Genomic DNA, 17,752 nt, shown 5'->3' on the forward strand with positions numbered 1-17,752 from the left:
CTAAGCAAAATAAGTCAACCAGAGAAAGACAATTATCATATGATCTCACTCATATGTGGAATTTAAGAAACAAGGCAGAGGATCATAGGGGAAGAGAGGAAAAAATGAAACAAGATGAAACCAGAGAGGGAGAAAAACCATAAGAGATTCTTAATCATAGGAAACAAACTGAGGGTCGCTGGAGGAGAGATTGGTGGGGAGAAGGGGTAACTGGGTGATGGGCATTAAGGAGGGCATGTGATGTAATGAGCACTGGGTGTTATATGCAACTGATGAATCACTACACTCTACCTCTGCAACTAGTAATACACTATATGTTAATTAATTGATTTTGAATAAAATTAAAAAAAGACATAATGACTAAATGTACTATGGTATCCTGGCTGGGATAATGAAACAGAAAAAAAATATTAAGTAAAAACTAAGGAAATCTGAAAAACTATGTTCTTTATTTAATAATATATCAATATCAGTTCATTCACTATGACAAGTGTATCATACTAATGTAAGCTATTAATACAGGAAACTGGGGATAGGGTATATGGGAACTCTCTCTATTACCTTTGTAATTTTTCTGTAAATTTTATACCATTATAAAATAAAAAATTTATTCAAAAATAAGTATTGGGTCTTCTTTAGAATGTTATAACAACAACAACAACAAAAACAATAATAATTTTATTAGTATAATACATATGGGAGACTTTAAAGAAAACAAAAAACCACTCTGGAGGGAAACATCTAAAAAAATCACTCACTCATATTAACTCTCACTGAACATGAGCTCGTGAAAACAAACTTTAATCAGTAAATCTATAATCAGTCTATTCAATCAGTAAGAGATAATGATTAGTCAATAATCTTTAGCTAATAGAACAATTAAACACTGTAAAAAATAACTAAACACTGTAAAAATCTGTGTACAATATGGATGAGATAAAAATAATATAAGCAAAAGTTGATTCTGCAAAGTTTGATAAAGCTAGAAAAAATTTAATGAAATCAGTAGGGTATTTAAAATCTTCCCATATGGGGCCCCTCACTGACCCAGTCTAAGGCTATGGTGAACCAGGTTATCAAGTGCAAGACTGCAGTGGCCTGGGAGGCAGGAAAACCTCTCTCTACAGAGTAGGTAGAGGCGGCATCCCCAAAGGCTCATGAAATTCGAATTAAGATTATTGCCGCTGCAGTTTGCCACACTGATGCCTATACCCTGAGTGGGGCTGATCCTGAAGGGAGTTTTCCAGTGATCCTGGGACATGAAGGTGCTGGAATTGATCCTGGGACATGAAGGTGCTGGAATTGTGGAAAGTGCTGGGGAAGGAGTTACTAAGCTGAAGGCAAGTGATACTGTCGTTCCATTTTACATGCCATGGTGTAGACAATGCAAATTTTGTCTAAACCCTAAAATAAACCTTTGCCAGAAGATTAAGAGTTACTCAGGGGAAAGGATTAATGCCAGATAGTACTGGCAGATTTACTTGCAAAGGAAAGACAATTTTACATTACATGGGAACCAGCACATTTTCTGCATATACAGTTGTGCCTGATATCTCTGTTGCTAAAATTGATCCTTTAGCACCTTTGGGTAAAGTCCGCCTTCTGGGTGGTGGCATTTCAGCTGGTCCTGGTGCTGCTGTAAATACTGCCAAGGTGGAGCCTGGTTCTGATGTGGGAACCAAAGGCAGAAGAAGAATTATTAAATTTCCTTACTACCTGCAGCCCATTGACAAGTCCTTGAAACAGGCAGAGTGACATTCCTCTAGGGACTCAACTGCCTCAATGTTAATACTTTGCTAAGAGCAAAAGGCAATCCTAGCCTGACCACCCCCCCTGCCCCCCCAGGATCCTGTAAGTCTACCTTAAGTTATAAGAATTCCTTTGGAAACTTCCTTTATCTCTAAACCCTCCAAGATATGTGTTGGCAATCATCCCCCAAGCACATGGCCCACCAATATACATCTGGAGGGTCTCATGACTAAGGTTTTATTAGACAGTAATAAAAGACACATTTCCAACAATAGTTAGCCCCCTCAAGGTCCTGGAAAACTTGCTTCCGAAATTCTTTAGAGACTTAATACTATCCCTAACCCCCTCCCAACTTGAATGTATATAATGGGCCACTCCTCATGACCCTATTGCAGCTCTTTCTGCCCACGGATCCTGTCCCCATGCTTTAATAAAACCACCTTTTTGCAGCAAAGACGTCTCAAGAATTCTTTATTGGCGTCTATCATGGGCTGTAAGGTGGCTGGTGCATCCCAGATCACTGGTGTGGACATCAATAAAGATAAATTCACAAGGGCCAAGGAGTTTGGAGTCTCTGAATGTATTAACCCCCAGGACTTCAGTAAACCCATCCAGGAAGGTACAATTCCTAACTCTCTAATCAAGGACAAGGCTGATACAGTCATAAATCTGTTTCCTGAACTCTCCTTCACATGAATAATTGCCAGCTCATTAAGGAACATTCTAGCATAATAAAAGTCATTTCTGCAAAAAAAAAAAAAATCTTCCCAATGGATAACACAAAAGCTGAATAGTTTTACAGGAGAGAAATAATAAACTTTTGAGAAAAAGATCATTATAATTCATGCAAACACTTCTAGATGGTATGGATAAAAGGAATAGTTGTCACTTCTTTCACTAAAAGTAGAATTAATTACCTTGGTGCCTAAATTAGATGAGAATATGTTAAGAAAGGAAAAAGAAAAGTCGAACTCATTTATGAAAATTGTTGCAAAATCCTAAAACAGTGCTAAACCAAATCAGTGTATAAAACTCATATAGGTAATCAAATTGAGTTTATTTCACAATTATAGTAATAGTTTTCCTTTGAAAGAAAAATCATTAAATGTAATTTGCTATAAACAATAGTCTAAAGAAATAGAACAAGATTGCATCAAGGTGGAAAGCCCATTTGCTATGATTCAAAACCTTTTCATGATAAAAACAATCTTTAGCATACATATGAGAGGGCTTATATAAACATCATTCTTAATTTGGAGATATTAATAGTCTTTTAGAAATCCATGAAAGCAAACAGTCACTAATATCACTTCTTTTCAATTTCATTGTAGAGATTTTGCAGCACATTTAAGACCAGCATAGGAAATTAAAGAGATAAGGACTTAAGCATTTTTTTTTCTGATGATATGTTCATCTACATTATGGGGAGGAAGATATTTCTCTGACATATGGTCCTTTTAGGTGAACTTAGAATCAAATTGACTTGAGACAGACTAACAGGAGAAAATCAAATTTAATAGGCATATGTATGGGGAATCCACAGACACAAAATTCTAGGGACAATGAGGCAACATGAAACTTATATGAGTAAAGGAGAGGGGGAGGGTCTGAGATACAAAAGGGAGAAAACTCATTAGCAAGAAAGTAAAAGGAGATGTCTGAAAAAACAAAGTTACCCAATTATGCAGATAAGTTCCTTAGGTAAAGGGGAGTCTGTTAATAGCTCTCTTCTTGGTACAGGATCTCTTTTCCAGTGTAAAAGAACATGGGGCTTGAACTCATTATCCTAAGATCAAGAGTCCTAGAAGTTTTGATTACTTTTAGCTCAAAATAATCTCTATGCCAAAGTGGCCCATCTTGGGGCAGCCTGGCCTGGGCCCCTACAACATAGAAAATTAAAAAAAAATAGTTTAAAAATTAAAAAAAAACAGTTAATAGAAATAATATTAATATAACTGAATGTAGCATTAACTTGCAAAAACTATTACATTAAACATCACCAATAAACAAAAAAATTAATCTTTAAAAATATATCATTAACAATGACAATAGAAAGTAAGGTGCTTATGAGTAAATCTAACAGAAATAGGGAAGATGTACATGGAACTTACATGACTTATATAATATTTTTTTAAAACTCTAAATTTTGATAGAACTACTGGATCTTATAAAGATGTCAATTAATCCTAAAATGTTTCAGAGAGTCAATTTAATTCCAATTAATATCCTAAGTTTTATTGTATGACCTACAAAATAGGATTCTAAATATTCATAAATTGCAGTAGCCAATAGTCCTATTGCTATTGCAGAATACAAGGTGGGGGGTCTTGTCCTACTGATATTAAGACCTTGTTTAAAGCTATGTTAATTAAGACAAAATGATAGAAGAACATAGACAAAGCAGACAAACTGAAAAAGAGAAAAGATGCAGAAAAGGAAAAGTTATGTGCACAGACGAAAAAAGTATATGAGGTAGCATTGCAGATAAAGTAGAAAATGAGATACCATTAAATAGGGCTGAAAAGTTGTTTTAACAATATAAAATACAAAATTTGATCTTTACTCCATGCAGAAGAATTAGGAACTTAAACACAGACCCTTGGTGTGTGTATAAGAAATAAATATATGAGGGGCACCTGGATGGCCCAGTCAGTTGAGCGTCTGAACTCATGATTTTGGCTCAGGTCATGATCTCAGGATCATGAGATCGAGCCCTGCATTGGGCTCCAGGCTGGGCATGGGGCCTGCTTAAGATTCTCTTTCTCTCCCTTGCCCTCTGCCCCTCCCTCCCCTGCTCACACTCTCAATCTCTCTTAAAAAAAAAAAAGAGAGAGAGAGAGAGAAGTAAATATATGAGAGTTGATACCAATTCATAAGATTGGCTCAGGATACATTTTATTTATGTTCATTTATTCAGAATATCGGAAAAATACAAAGTAAGACAATAAAAGAATATGTAAAAAAAAAAAGAGTATGTAAAATTTTAAGAAATGTAAAGTTACCAAACTCAAAATTCCTAAAGCTACAGTCAGGAAAGAAGGCAAACTATATGTGGTCATATGTTTCAAGGTTAGACAATAAACAACTTTGCTCAACATACTTTTTTAGTGACTCCTATTTGCTAGGTGCTTTTCTAGGCCTTGGGAACGCTGAAGTAAACAATTCCCCCAAAATTTCTTGCCCTTGTAGAGTTTACATGTTAGAGTAGGTGATGGAAAATGCACAAATAAATATGAAACAAGTTCAAGAATAAACAAGATAAGTGAATATAAAGTAAGTTGGAGAAAAGAAGAAGAATGTTATATCCTGACATTCTCATATCAATATTCTTTTCAGGTAATCAGCATTTTCTATCGACTATTATACATAAAATTAGATCTATAACTAAGAAATGTAAGCTGATCTTTTCTTACAATCACAATTTTACAGTTGGTTTATGAAAGGAAATGAATGGATGCTCAAATGTGGGCTTTTTAGGAAGAGATCTAAGTCACATTTGTCTGAAGTGTCATTTTTATGTTAGTAACAAAATTTAATCAAATTGTGTGTCTCTTAAATAAAGATCGAGAAAAAGAAGTACGAAATAGGGTATATACAGCATCTAATTAATCTACTTATTTCATTTTGTTCAAATAGGAACTTTTAACCCTGTGAGGAAGTTACAAAAACATACTTACAAGTTCGGTTTCTTGAAATAAATATCGTGAGAAGCTAGGCATGGAAGCTCTGGTGTTATATATAAAGCAAATCTTAGACAGAGTGAAGAAAGGATTCTTTTTTTTTAAGATTTTATTTATTTATTTGACAGAGAGAGAGAGAGCGAGAGAGCAAGAAAGCACAAGCAGGAGGAGCAGCAGAGGGAGAGGGAGAAGCAGACTCCTTGCTGAGCAGGGAGCCCAATGCGGGGCTCAATCCCAGGACCCTGAGATGATGACCTGAGCCAAAGGCAGGCACTTAACTGACTGAGCCAGCCAGGCACCCCTGAAGAAAGGATTCTTAAAGAGGCATATTCTAAAGTGAGTCCAGGCTAGTGAATTAAAAAAAAATTAAAAAGGAGAGGAAGAGTTAAAAAAAACTTATTTGTATAAAGAAATAATATATAAACAGACATTCTAATTTCTTCCTTGATGCTGAGCACACACTCTGCATCTGTCGTGTTGGAACATCTATTGAGGATTTGCTGAACATTAGTGATGCTTTGGTGATACATAAAATTACAAAAGGACATGATACTATTTTCAGAAAACATACTTTCTGATACATGAAATAAAACCAACAAAAATTTATGCAGAAATAATTCGGCTACAAAAATATATGCATGGGCTTCACATGGGCATATTTATCCAACCTCTTAAAACTATTAGGGAAAGTTACAGTTCTTTGCAAACAGCCTGGGTTCAAGTCATTTAAAAACACCCACCACCACTTCAACAAACTGTTTAGAAATTACTTTTGTTAAATGAAAATAACCACCCACCAAGACCTAATCAACTGGCCTTCTTGGCCAGTAAGCTACACATTCGTGGGCTTACATGGCCTGAGTGTGTATTAAGCTCTTCCTGTGTACCCTAAAGGGAGGAGGTAGTGAGGACCCAGTGCAACTTTGTGGTGAGAAAAAGTCCTCTTGGGCAGGATGCTCACTTGAAGCTGTGACACAGAGCCTGGATGTGGTCAGCGGTATATTGTGGGTAGTTGACCAGAAATGAAAGTAAAAGGTCTGTGATTAGGACCCAGTGAAACTTTTGAGATCTTAACATTTCTGTAAATATGCTTGAATTGATAAGAAACATGTCTGAAAGACAACTTCTAAAATTTACAAGAGCAAGAAAGTAAATAAAGAAGACAGAGAAATAGATCTGAGTCTGGATGTGGATGGACATATTGAAGCAAAAATTCTGCCATATAGAGAACAAACTGATGGTTACCAGAGGGGAGGTCAGTGGAGGGATGGATGAAATAAGCGAAGGGGATTAAGAGTACACTCATCATGATGAGCACTGAGTAATATACAGAATTGTTGAATCACTCATATTGTACACTTGAAACTAATATAACACTGTATGTTAACAGTACTGGGATTTTTTTTTAAAGTAAGAAATCTGCAAACATACTTATTCAGAAACTAAATAATTACACAAAACATTCAGCTAGGGATTATGTAGTGGGCAAAGCACATATAATGCCATAATAATGTCAACTAGTACATTTTAATAGGATGAATACAAGGCAGAGATTCATAAATCTTGAATGTATGTTTTTGAGAGGGGAAGGAGAAAAGGTCCCTATCTTGGTAACTAATGTTGTTTCACAGTTTCTTGAGCTCTTAATGGATAAATAATTCCTTGGCCCCATCTCAGATAAAACTTTCTGTAATTAAAAATAAGCAATTCTACTGAGATGTAATTTTATTCACAAATGAATATTTTCATTATGTTAACTTCTTATCCCATGCTAGGAGACTTAATTTTTTTATTTGTTTATTATCAATTTATTTGATATAATGGGACAGAAAAGATTTTTTCCCTGTGCTATTACTTAGAATTTGTGAATAAACAGCTATATAAATAGCAGCTCTTTTCAAAGTTGTTGTCAAGTAAATCACAAGCACGACTTACAAGTCAGATGATTTCAAAGTTCTATTAGCATCTTACTTATTTTTCTTTGATTGGTTGCCATTTAACCTTACATTTCCTGCCACAGTGGTAATCTCCACATTCATGAAAAAAATAAAAAGAATGAGATGCCATTTATAACTTCTGCATCTTGCATCTAAATGGATTTTGTGTTTATTTCAGTACTCTAAAGGTCAAAGACTCTTAGAATTTTGTAGATGTCATAAAATTTTGACATTACTTATCTCAAGTGTCTAAGGAAATAGATTTATGAATAAAATAACACAGAAGAAAGACAGTAAAATAAAGGGAGCTATATGAAATTCATTATTATTGGTTTATTAGGTGAGATTATGAATAGCTGGAGATCAGGATAGAGCCTGGAACAGTCTGGAATGACAAGAAGCAAGTGTGAGAAGGCAGATTCATAATTTAAGCTATGTTTTTTGAATAGTAACACGTAGTAATAAAAATCCTTTGAGGACTTTTAAGCAAGGACTGACAAGGTCAGATTTCTATGCTTTGGGTAGACAATTTGACTTCTCAGAGGGCAATGGATTTGATAATGGGAATAAAGAACAAACAAGAACAGCAGTTATGGGCCACAAACTGTGGAAGTAAATAGGCTTTTTACCTAAAACTGTCATGTTAGGAATGGTGACAATGACACTAGTTAGAGGACTAAACTGACACAGTGGAGGACATTAAATAAACAATTGGTGAAGACAAGAGTGGAGAGAGAAAAAGTATAGGAATGATGTATATGTGTCTAGATTTTGCCAAATGAAATGATTGTGCCACTAATCTGATACTAGACTAACCAGTTTAGGGAAGGGGATGATGATGGCCTAACCTATGGACATAAAGTGTATGTCCAATAGTGATGAGATAGGAGTAAAAGACCAAGAAAATGTGTTGCCCTCGGTGCCAAGTGAAGAAAATGTTTCAAGAAGGAATTAATGACCTACTGTGTCTAACACTGCAGCTAATTCAAGTAAGATGAGAGTTTATTATTGGACTTATAAAATAGAGAGTAGTTCCAGTGTACTGTTGGGGAAAACATCTAAATTGTCAAAGCTTTAAAAGAAAATGGAAAGACGGGAATTAGAAATATTTTACTATGATGCAGCCAGTAGTTCATTAAATGTATCTATTTTTTAATTTTATTATGTTATGTTAATCACCAAACATTACATCATTAGTTTTTTATTTTGATTTTTAAATTTTATTGTGAATGTTCAAACATAAATAAGAAGAAAAAATAGTACAATAGCCCTAATGCCGATCAAGAAAATCATCAGTTGTTGAAATTTTGCCATAACTGTTTCATTGTAGCTATCATTATTTCCCTAAAATTAAAATTAAACATTAAACATTAAACATTAAAAATAAACACATCAAAATTGTGGTTATTCACCCATTATAACCCTTAAATTCAAAGGGGACAAGAGTCCGTGTATTCTTTTTTTAAAATTTTTATTGTTATGTTAATCACCAGACATTACATCATTAGTTTTTGATGTAGTGTTCCATGATTCATTGTTTGTGCATAACACCCAGTGCTCCACGCAGAATGTGCCCCCTTTAATACCCATCACCAGGCTAACCCATCCCACCACCCTCCTCCCCTCTAGAACCCTCAGTTTGTTTTTCGGAGTCCATCATCTCTCATGGTTCGTCGCCCCCTCCGATTTCCCCCCTTCAATCTTCCCCTCCTGCTATCTTCTACTTCTTTCTTTTTTCTTAACATATATTACATTATTTGTTTCAGAGGTACAGATCTGTGATTCAGCAGTCTTGCACAATTCACAGTACTCACCATAGAACATATCCTCCCCAATGTCTATCACCCAGCCACCCCATTCCTCCCACCCCCCAACTCCAGCAACCCTCATTTGTTTCCTGAGATTAAGAATTCCTTATATCAGTGAGGTCATATGATACATGTCTTTCTCTGATTGACTTATTTCACTCAGCATAACCCCCTCCAGTTCCATCCACGTCATTGCAAATGGCAAGAACACATTCCTTTTGATGGCTGCATAATATTCCATTGTATGTATATACCACATCTTCTTTATCCATTCATCTGTCGATGAACATCTTGGCTCTTTCCACAGTTTGGCTATTGTGGACATTGCTGCAATAAACATCGGGGTGCATGGACCCCTTCGGATCGCTACATTTGTATCTTTGGGGTAAATACCCAGTAGTGCAATTGCTGGATTGTAGGGCAGCTCTATTTTCAAATTTTTGAGGAAACTCCATACTGTTTTCCAGAGTGGTTGCACCAGCTTGCATTCCCACCAACAGTGTAGGAGAGTTCCCCTTTCTCCGCAACCCCGCCAACATCTGTCGTTTCCTGACTTGTTAATTTTAGCCATTCTGACTGGTGTGAGGTGATACCTCATTGAGGTTTTGATTTGGATTTCCCTGATGCCGAGTGATGTTGAGCACTTTTTCGTGTGTCTGTTGGCCATTTGGATGCCTTTTTTGCAAAATGCCTGTTCATGTCTTCTGCCCATTTCTTGATTGGATTATTTGTTCTTTGGGTGTTGAGTTTGATAAGTTCTTTATAGATTTTGGATACTAGCCCTTTACCTGATATGTCATTTGCAAATATCTTCTCCCATTCTGTCGGTTGTCTTTTGGTTTTGTGGACTGTTTCTTTTGCTGTGCAAAAGCTTTTTATCTTGATGAAGTCCCAATAGTTCATTTTTGCCCTTGCTTCCCTTGCCTTTGGCGATGTTTCTAGGAAGAAGTTGCTATGGCTAAGGGTGAAGAGGTTGCTGTTTGTGTTCTCCTCTAGGATTTTGATCTCCTGTCTCACGTTTAGGTCTTTCAACCATTTGGAGTCTATTTTTGTGTGTGGTGTAAGGAAATGGTCCAGTTTCATTCTTCTGCGTGTGGCTGTCCAATTTCCCCAACACCATTTGTTGAAGAGACTGTCTTATTTCCATTGGGCATTCTGTCCTGCTTTGTCAAAGATTAGCTGACTGTAGAGTTGAGGGTCCATTTCTGGGCTCTCTATTCTGTTCCATTGATCTATGTGTCTGTTTTTGTGCCAGTACCATACTGTCTTGATGATGATAGCTTTGTAATAGAGCTTGAAGTCCAGAATTGTGATGCCAACAGCTTTGCTTTTCTTTTTCAACACTCCTCTGGCTATTCGGGGTCTTTTCTGGTTCCCTACAAAGTTTAGGATTATTTGTTCCATTTCTTTGAAGAAAATGGTTGGTATTTTGATAGGGATTGCATTGAATGTGTAGATTGCTCTAGGTAGCATTGACATCTTCACAATATTTGTACTTCCAATCCATGAGCATGGAACGTTTTTCCATTTCTTTGTGTCTTCCTCAATTTCTTTCATGAGTATTTTATAATTTTCTGAGTATAGATTCTTTGCCTCTTTGGTTAGATTTATTCCTATGTATCTTATGGTTTTAGGTAAAATCGTAAATGGGATTGACTCCTTATTTTCTCTTTCTTCTGTCTTACTGGTGTATAGAAATGCAACTGATTTCTGTGCATTGATTTCATATCCTGCCACTTCACTGAATTCCTGTATGAGTTCTAGCAGTTTTGGGGTGGAGTCTTTTGGGTTTTCCACTTAAAGTATCATATCATCTGCAAACAGTCAGAGTTTGACTTCTTCTTTGCTGATTCAGATGCTTTTATATCTTTTTGTTGTCTGATTGCTGTGGCTAGGACTTCTAGTACTATGTTGAATAGCAGTGGTGATAGTGGACATCCCTGCCATGTTCCTGATTTGAAGGGAAAAGTTCTCAGTTTTTCCCCATAGAGAATGATATTCGCTGTGGGTTTTACATAGATGGCTTCTATGATATTGAGGTATGTGCCCTCTATCCTTATACTCTGAAGAGTTCTGATCAAGAAAGGATGCTGTACTTTGTCAAATGCTTTTTCTGCATCTACTGAGAAGATGACATGGTTCTTGTTCTTTCTTTTACTAATGTATTGTATCACATTGATTGATTTGTGGATGTTGAACCAACCTTGCAGCCCAGGGATAAATCCCACTTGGTCGTGGGGAATAATCCTTTTAATGTACTGTTGGATCCTATTGGCTAGTATTTGGGTGAGAACTTTTGCATCCATGTTCATCAAGGATATGGGTCTATAATTCTCCTTTTTCATGGAGTTTTTGTCTGGTTTGGGAATCAAGGTAATGGTGGCCTCATAAAATGAGTTTGGAAGTTTTCCTTCCATTTCTATTGTTTGGAACAGTTTAAGTAGAGTAAATGTTAATTCTTCTTGAAATGTTTGGTAGAATTCCCCTGGGAAGCCATCTGGCCCTGGGCTCTTGTTTGTTGGGAGATTTTGATTACTGCTTCAATTTCCTTAGTGGTTATAGGTCTGTTCAGGTTTTCTATTTCTTCCTGATTCAGTTTTGGTAGTTTATACATCTCTAGGAATGCACCCATTTCTTTCAGATTATCTAATTTGGTGGCATAGAGTTGCTCATATTATCTTCTTATAATTGTTTATATTTCTTTGGTGTTGGTTGTGATCTTTCCTCTTTCATTCATGATTTTATTTATTAGGGTCTTTTTTTTTTTTTTAAATAAGTCTGGCCAGGGGTGTATCAGTCTTATTAATTCTTTCAAAAAACCGGCTCCTAGTTTCGTTGATCTGTTCTACTGTTCTTTTGGTTTCTATTTCATTGATTTCTGCTCTGACCTTTATTATTTCTCTTCTCCTGCTGTGTTTAGGCTTTATTTGCTGTTCTTTCTCCAGCTCCTTTAGGTGTAGGGTTCAGTTGTGTATTTGAGACCTTTCTTGTTTCTTGAGAAAGGCTTGTATTTCTATATACTTTCCTTTTACAACTGCCTTTGCTGCATCCCAAGGATTTTGAACAGTTGTGTTTTCATTTTCATTTGCTTCCATGAATTTCTGTAATTCTTCTTTAATTTCCTGGTTGACCCATTCATTCTTTAGTAGGATGCTCTTTAGCCTCCATGTAGTTGAGTTTTTTCTGACTTTCCTCTTGTGATTGAGTTCTAGTTTCAAAGCATTGTGGTCTGAAAATATGCGGGTAATGACCGCAATCTTTTGGTACCTGTTGATACCTGATTTGTGACCTAGGATGTGATCTATTCTGGAGAATATTCCATGGGCACTAGAGAAGATTGTGTCTTCTGTTGCTTTGGGATGGAATGTTCTGAATATATCTTTGAAGTCTATTTTGTCCAGTGTGTCATTTAAAATCTTTATTTCCTTGATCTTTTGCTTACATGATCTGTCCATTTCAGTGAGGGGGTGTTAAAGTTCCCTACTATTATTGTATTGTTGTCAATGTGTTTCTTTGCCTTTGTTATTAATTGGCTTATAAAATTGGCTGCTCCCATGTTAGGGGCATAGATATTTACAATTGTTAGGTCTTCTTGTTGGATAGACCCTTTAAGTAGGATATAGTGTCCTTCCTCATCTCTTATTATAGTCTTTGGATTAAAATCTAATTTGTCTGATATAAGGATTGCCACCTCATCTTTCTTTTGGTGTCCATTAGCATGGTGAATGGTTTTCCACCCCCTCACTTTCAATCTGTGGGTGTCTTGGGTCTAAAATGAGTCTCTTGCAGACAGCATATCAATGGGTCTTTTTTTTTTTTTTCCAATCTGATAGCCTGTGTCTTTTGATTGGGGCACTTACCCTACTTACATCAGGGTAACTATTGAAAGATATGAATTTAGTGCCATTGTATTGTCTATAAGGTGACTGTTACTGTATATTTTCTGTGTTCCTTTCTGGTCTATGTTACTTTTAGGCTCTCTCTTTGCTTAGAGGACCCCTTTCAATATTTCTTGTAGGGCTGGTTTCATGTTTGATAATTCCTTTAGTTTTTGTTTGTCCTGGAAGCTTTTTATCTCTCCTATTTTCAGTGACAGCTTAGCTGGATATAGTATTTTTGGCTGCATATTTTTCTCATTTAGTGCTCTGAAGATATCATGCCAGTCCTTTCTGGCCTGCCAGGTCTCTGTGGATAGGTCTGTTGCCAATCTAATGTTTCTACCATTGTAGGTTACAGACCTCTTGTGCTGAGCTGCTTTCAGGATTTTCTCTTTGTCTCTGAGAGTTGTAAGTTTTACTATTAGATATCAGGGTGTTGATCTATTTTCATTGATTTTGAGGGGGGTTCTCTGTGCCTGCTGGATTTTGATGCCTGTTTCCTTCCCCAAATTAGGGAAGTTCTCTGCTATAATTTGCTCCAATATACCTTCTGTCCTTTTCTCTCTTTCTTCTTCTTCTGGGATCCCAATTATTCTAATATTTTTTCAAATTAGGATATCACTTATCTCTCGAATTCTGCCCTCATGATCCAGTAGTTGTTTATCTCTCTTTTTCTCAACTTCTTTATTTTCCATCATTTGGTCTTCTAGATCACTAATTCTCTCTTCTGCCTCATTTATCCTAGCTGTTAGAGCCTCCATTTTTTTAATTGCACCTCATTAATAGCCTTTTTGATTTCAACTTGGTTAGATTTTAGTTCTTTTATTTCTCCAGAAAGGTTTTCTCTAGTATCTTCCAGGCTTTTTTCAAGCCCAGCTAGTTTGTTTATAATTGTCATTCTGAACTCTAATTTTGATGTGTTACTGATGTTCATATTGATTGGGTCTCTGGCAGTCGGTACTGCCTCTTGTTCTCTTTTTTGAGGTGATTTTTTCCATCTTGTCATTTTGCCCAGAGGAGAATAGACGAATGAGTGAACAAAGTGCTAACAGGGTAACAATGTTTCCAGAAAATATACACTAAACAAATCAGAAAAGACCTGTAACCAGGGGAAAAGAAAGGGAAATAAAGGTCATAACCTGAGCCAAAATTAAGAGTTTCCCATTGAACCTTCTGAGCCGCCAAGGTGCCACAATCTGTTTTTGTTTTGTTTTGTTTTGTTTTTTTGCCAGAGCAGCACCAGTTGAGGTCAAGAGAGATTTAACTCTATACACAAAAGCTGTCATTTTCTCAAGATCATTCTTGGAAGTTTGATTAGTTTTATTTGGAAATTTTGTCTTTGATCATTTAATTTTCTTTTTTTAAATAATTTTTTATTGTTATGTTAATCACCATACATTACATCATTAGTTTTTGATGCAGTGTTCCATGATTCATTGTTTGTGCATAATACCCAGTGCTCTGATCATTTAATTTTCTGTTGAGAGTTCTGATCATTTGGTGATTTTTTTCTTTAAAAGTTTAGTAATCTTTATTTGTTTATTTATATTGATGATTGATGTCCATTAAACTTGAGCAATATTTTTGTCATGAAATAGTATTTGTATTACTTTGTTAATCAAATTAGAAAACATACAAAGAAGTTTACCTCTGGCAATATTGAAGCTGTGGGAGGAATCATGTTGCTGGACAGAGTATGAGGATATTGTATATTTTGCCTTTTGAGATTTCCTTTCCTCCTGCAGCTGGTCATACTGGTGGTACACAACCCTCTTCAGCACACTTAGCATGTATTCTGGCATCTCTTAGGCCAAAAATCACATTCCTGAGTGCCTTTCTTTTAGAGTCATAATGACAGGGCAAAATCTATTGATTTTTATTTTGCTATATTTCAAAAAAGGCCACATAGCCTAGATAATCTTAAAGTAAAATTAAAGAATTTAATGAAGGTATTTGAATTCTTATTCTGGCAATAGTCCTAAGCACCCAAGTACTCATTACCTGTTACTTTTAAGCTGATGAGAGGATTAAATATCTTCACCCTGTTGAGCTCAAGTTGGGCTCTTCTGAGATGAAATGCTAGGAGGCAAGTTCATGGCATTCTGTAGCTCCTTTCTCTCTGACACAAGAACCAGTGTTGTTACAGATAGAGGCTACTTAATAAACCTTCATTCAGGGGTGAAGGTGATCTGGGTAAGAGACATATGGTACAAGTAAGAAATAAAGTTCTCTTGCTACAGATATAATTTTTGTTGTTGTAATGAGATCTAATATTTGGGAATTATAAGACATTGTCAGGAATACATGGAGGAGTTATCATGTCTCTAGACTACACTATAAGTCTCAGTATATTTTTAAAGGCTTTATTTATTTATTTATTTATTTATTTATTTATTTATTTATTTAGGAGAGAGAGAGAGAGTGAGAGAGCAAGCGGAGGGACAGAGGGAGAAGCAGACTCCCTGCTGAGCAGGGAACCTGACTACACAGGGCTCGATCCCAGGACCCTGGGATCATGACCTGAGCTGAAGGCACTTAACCAAGTGAGCCACCCAGGTGCCCCTATAAGCATCAGTACTGCTTTCAGTTGAAGAATTTGCTGAAGATGACTGTTCTAGTTACAAACCTTGTGGGAGAGTACAAAAATCTTCCTCAGGACACAGATTTCTTAGCTCTAAATATTTCCCAAACCGAAAGCAATCAAAACAGCCAGTGTTGGGACTAAAATTGTAAATCCAGTGGAATGTAGAAGTTATGTCATTAGAAATGCCCCATACTCAATGTATTATCAGGGGTCCTGACATATAGAGATCAAAAGGAAAAGGATAATCCATGGATTCTGAACGTGCAAGTAAAGTACTTCAAGTATGACCTGGTCAGTTAAGTTGAAAACATTTGACATTTCTAAACTTTGCAAAAAAAGCAACATATCTAAGAGGAGATAATATTGGAGGTTTATTTTATCCCTGATATGTAAATATACTTATCACATTTAACTGTATAAAGAAGACTTCTTCCAAAAATGTTAAGATTGTGTATCTAGCAAAATGAACAAGTAGCATTTAAAAATCACAGTCACCCCAAAAAGGTTAAATCAGGGATATTTTCCTTTTTTCAGATATTATTAGGTCTGCCATTGTCTTTGGAGACAATGATCCCTGGGCTCTGAGAAAATAATTTTGCACATAATAAACCCTAAGGGTGAGGAATCTTGTTTTATTATGAAGATGATGATTATGACAATGATGATGATGGTGACTATGTGGATGAAAGTCTAGTGTTTTGATGATTTTATGCAGTACTACACATTTGGAGATTTAAAAATAACAAATATAAGATTTTTGTTTTGTTTTTGTTATTTGAGTATAACTGACACACAATGTTACATTAGTTTTGGGTATAAAACAGTGATTTGACAGGTTTGTACATAACACTGTGCTCACCACAACTGTGGTTACCATCTGTCCTGTTTCTAAGCCCATTTTTTGTGGTCAGAAAATGTTACATCTATATCAAGGGAAGGCAACCCAAGCTGAATCTCCCTAGGAATACTAAATCCAGGCAACACATACTTTATGGTGAGAATAACCAAAGTAAGAGTTTGGGGTAGATGAATTATTTTCTTAATCATTTTTAGTCTTATATTACATAAGTGTTAATTTCAAAATTAAATTATTCTGGATTCAAAATTTGTTTTGTTTTTGTGCCTTCTATGCCTGCCTTCTCCAGGATTATTTGAATATTTTTTAGAATTTCATTCCAATTAATATATTGGCTTCTAGGCTACCTCTGTTTACATCATATTGTGATTGTTCTAAAGATTACAGTACACAGTCTTAACTTTTCATAGTCTTGATAGAGTTAATTTTTTACAACTTAAGAAATTTTGTACAAAATAGGTTTATTGATCACCTCCCCTAGTCATTATGGTGTAGTTATCATATGTATTACAATCTACATACATTGCAAAAACTGGAAGACACTGTTGCAAACTCTGCTTTGAGTAGACATGCATACTGCAATGAAATTAACAGAAGATTGTCTTTCATATTTACCCAGATATTTATAGTTGCTTGTGCTCTTCTTACCTTCCTAAATGCCCAATTTTCTATCTGATACTATTACTCAGAGCCCTGAAGAATTTCCTTTTTTTTGCACCTCTTGCAATGCAAGTATGTCGGTAATGGATGTTTCCAGTACTGTTTGAAAATGTCTTAATTTATCTTCATTCTGGGGCACTATTAATGATATTGAATTCTGAGTTGGCAGTTTTTGTTTTTTTTTTCTTGAGATGACTATTCCATTATTTCTTATTCTCATTACTCATGAGTTTCTGGGTATATAGGAGTTATTCTCTGGTTGCTTTCAAGATCTTTTTTTTTTATCTCTTTCAGAAGTTTGAGTTTAATGCATCCACTCATGACTTGGTTTTTATTTATCTTATTTGGGTTTTGCTGGGCTTCCTGACTTTAACTTTGTGTTTTTCAACAAATTTGGAATAGTTTCAGCCATTATTTCTTTAAATATTTTTCTGCCAATTGTTTCCTTCTCCTTGTAAGATCCTAATTACATGTGTCATAATTTTTGATGTTATTACATTGATCTCTTTTAAAAATTAATTTTGCTCTCCTCTGAGATTGCATTACTATTCTTACCCAATCCAGACCATTTGAGGGGGACAAGAGCTAGATATTTACATG

At 35.6% G+C, this 17,752-nt stretch overlaps 1 pseudogene; it reads left to right on the top strand.

The window, feature by feature from the left end:
• Positions 1-1,060: 1,060 nt before the first annotated feature.
• LOC114221657 (alcohol dehydrogenase class-3 pseudogene) lies at positions 1,061-2,445 on the top strand (annotated as a pseudogene).
• The last annotated feature ends 15,307 nt before the right edge of the window (positions 2,446-17,752 follow it).

The sequence above is a fragment of the Eumetopias jubatus genome, unplaced genomic scaffold (assembly GCF_037043125.1).
Source record: "Eumetopias jubatus isolate StellerSeaLion01/CBP00866 unplaced genomic scaffold, mEumJub1_p1.0 scaffold_8, whole genome shotgun sequence".
Taxonomy (NCBI): Eukaryota; Metazoa; Chordata; class Mammalia; order Carnivora; family Otariidae; genus Eumetopias; species Eumetopias jubatus.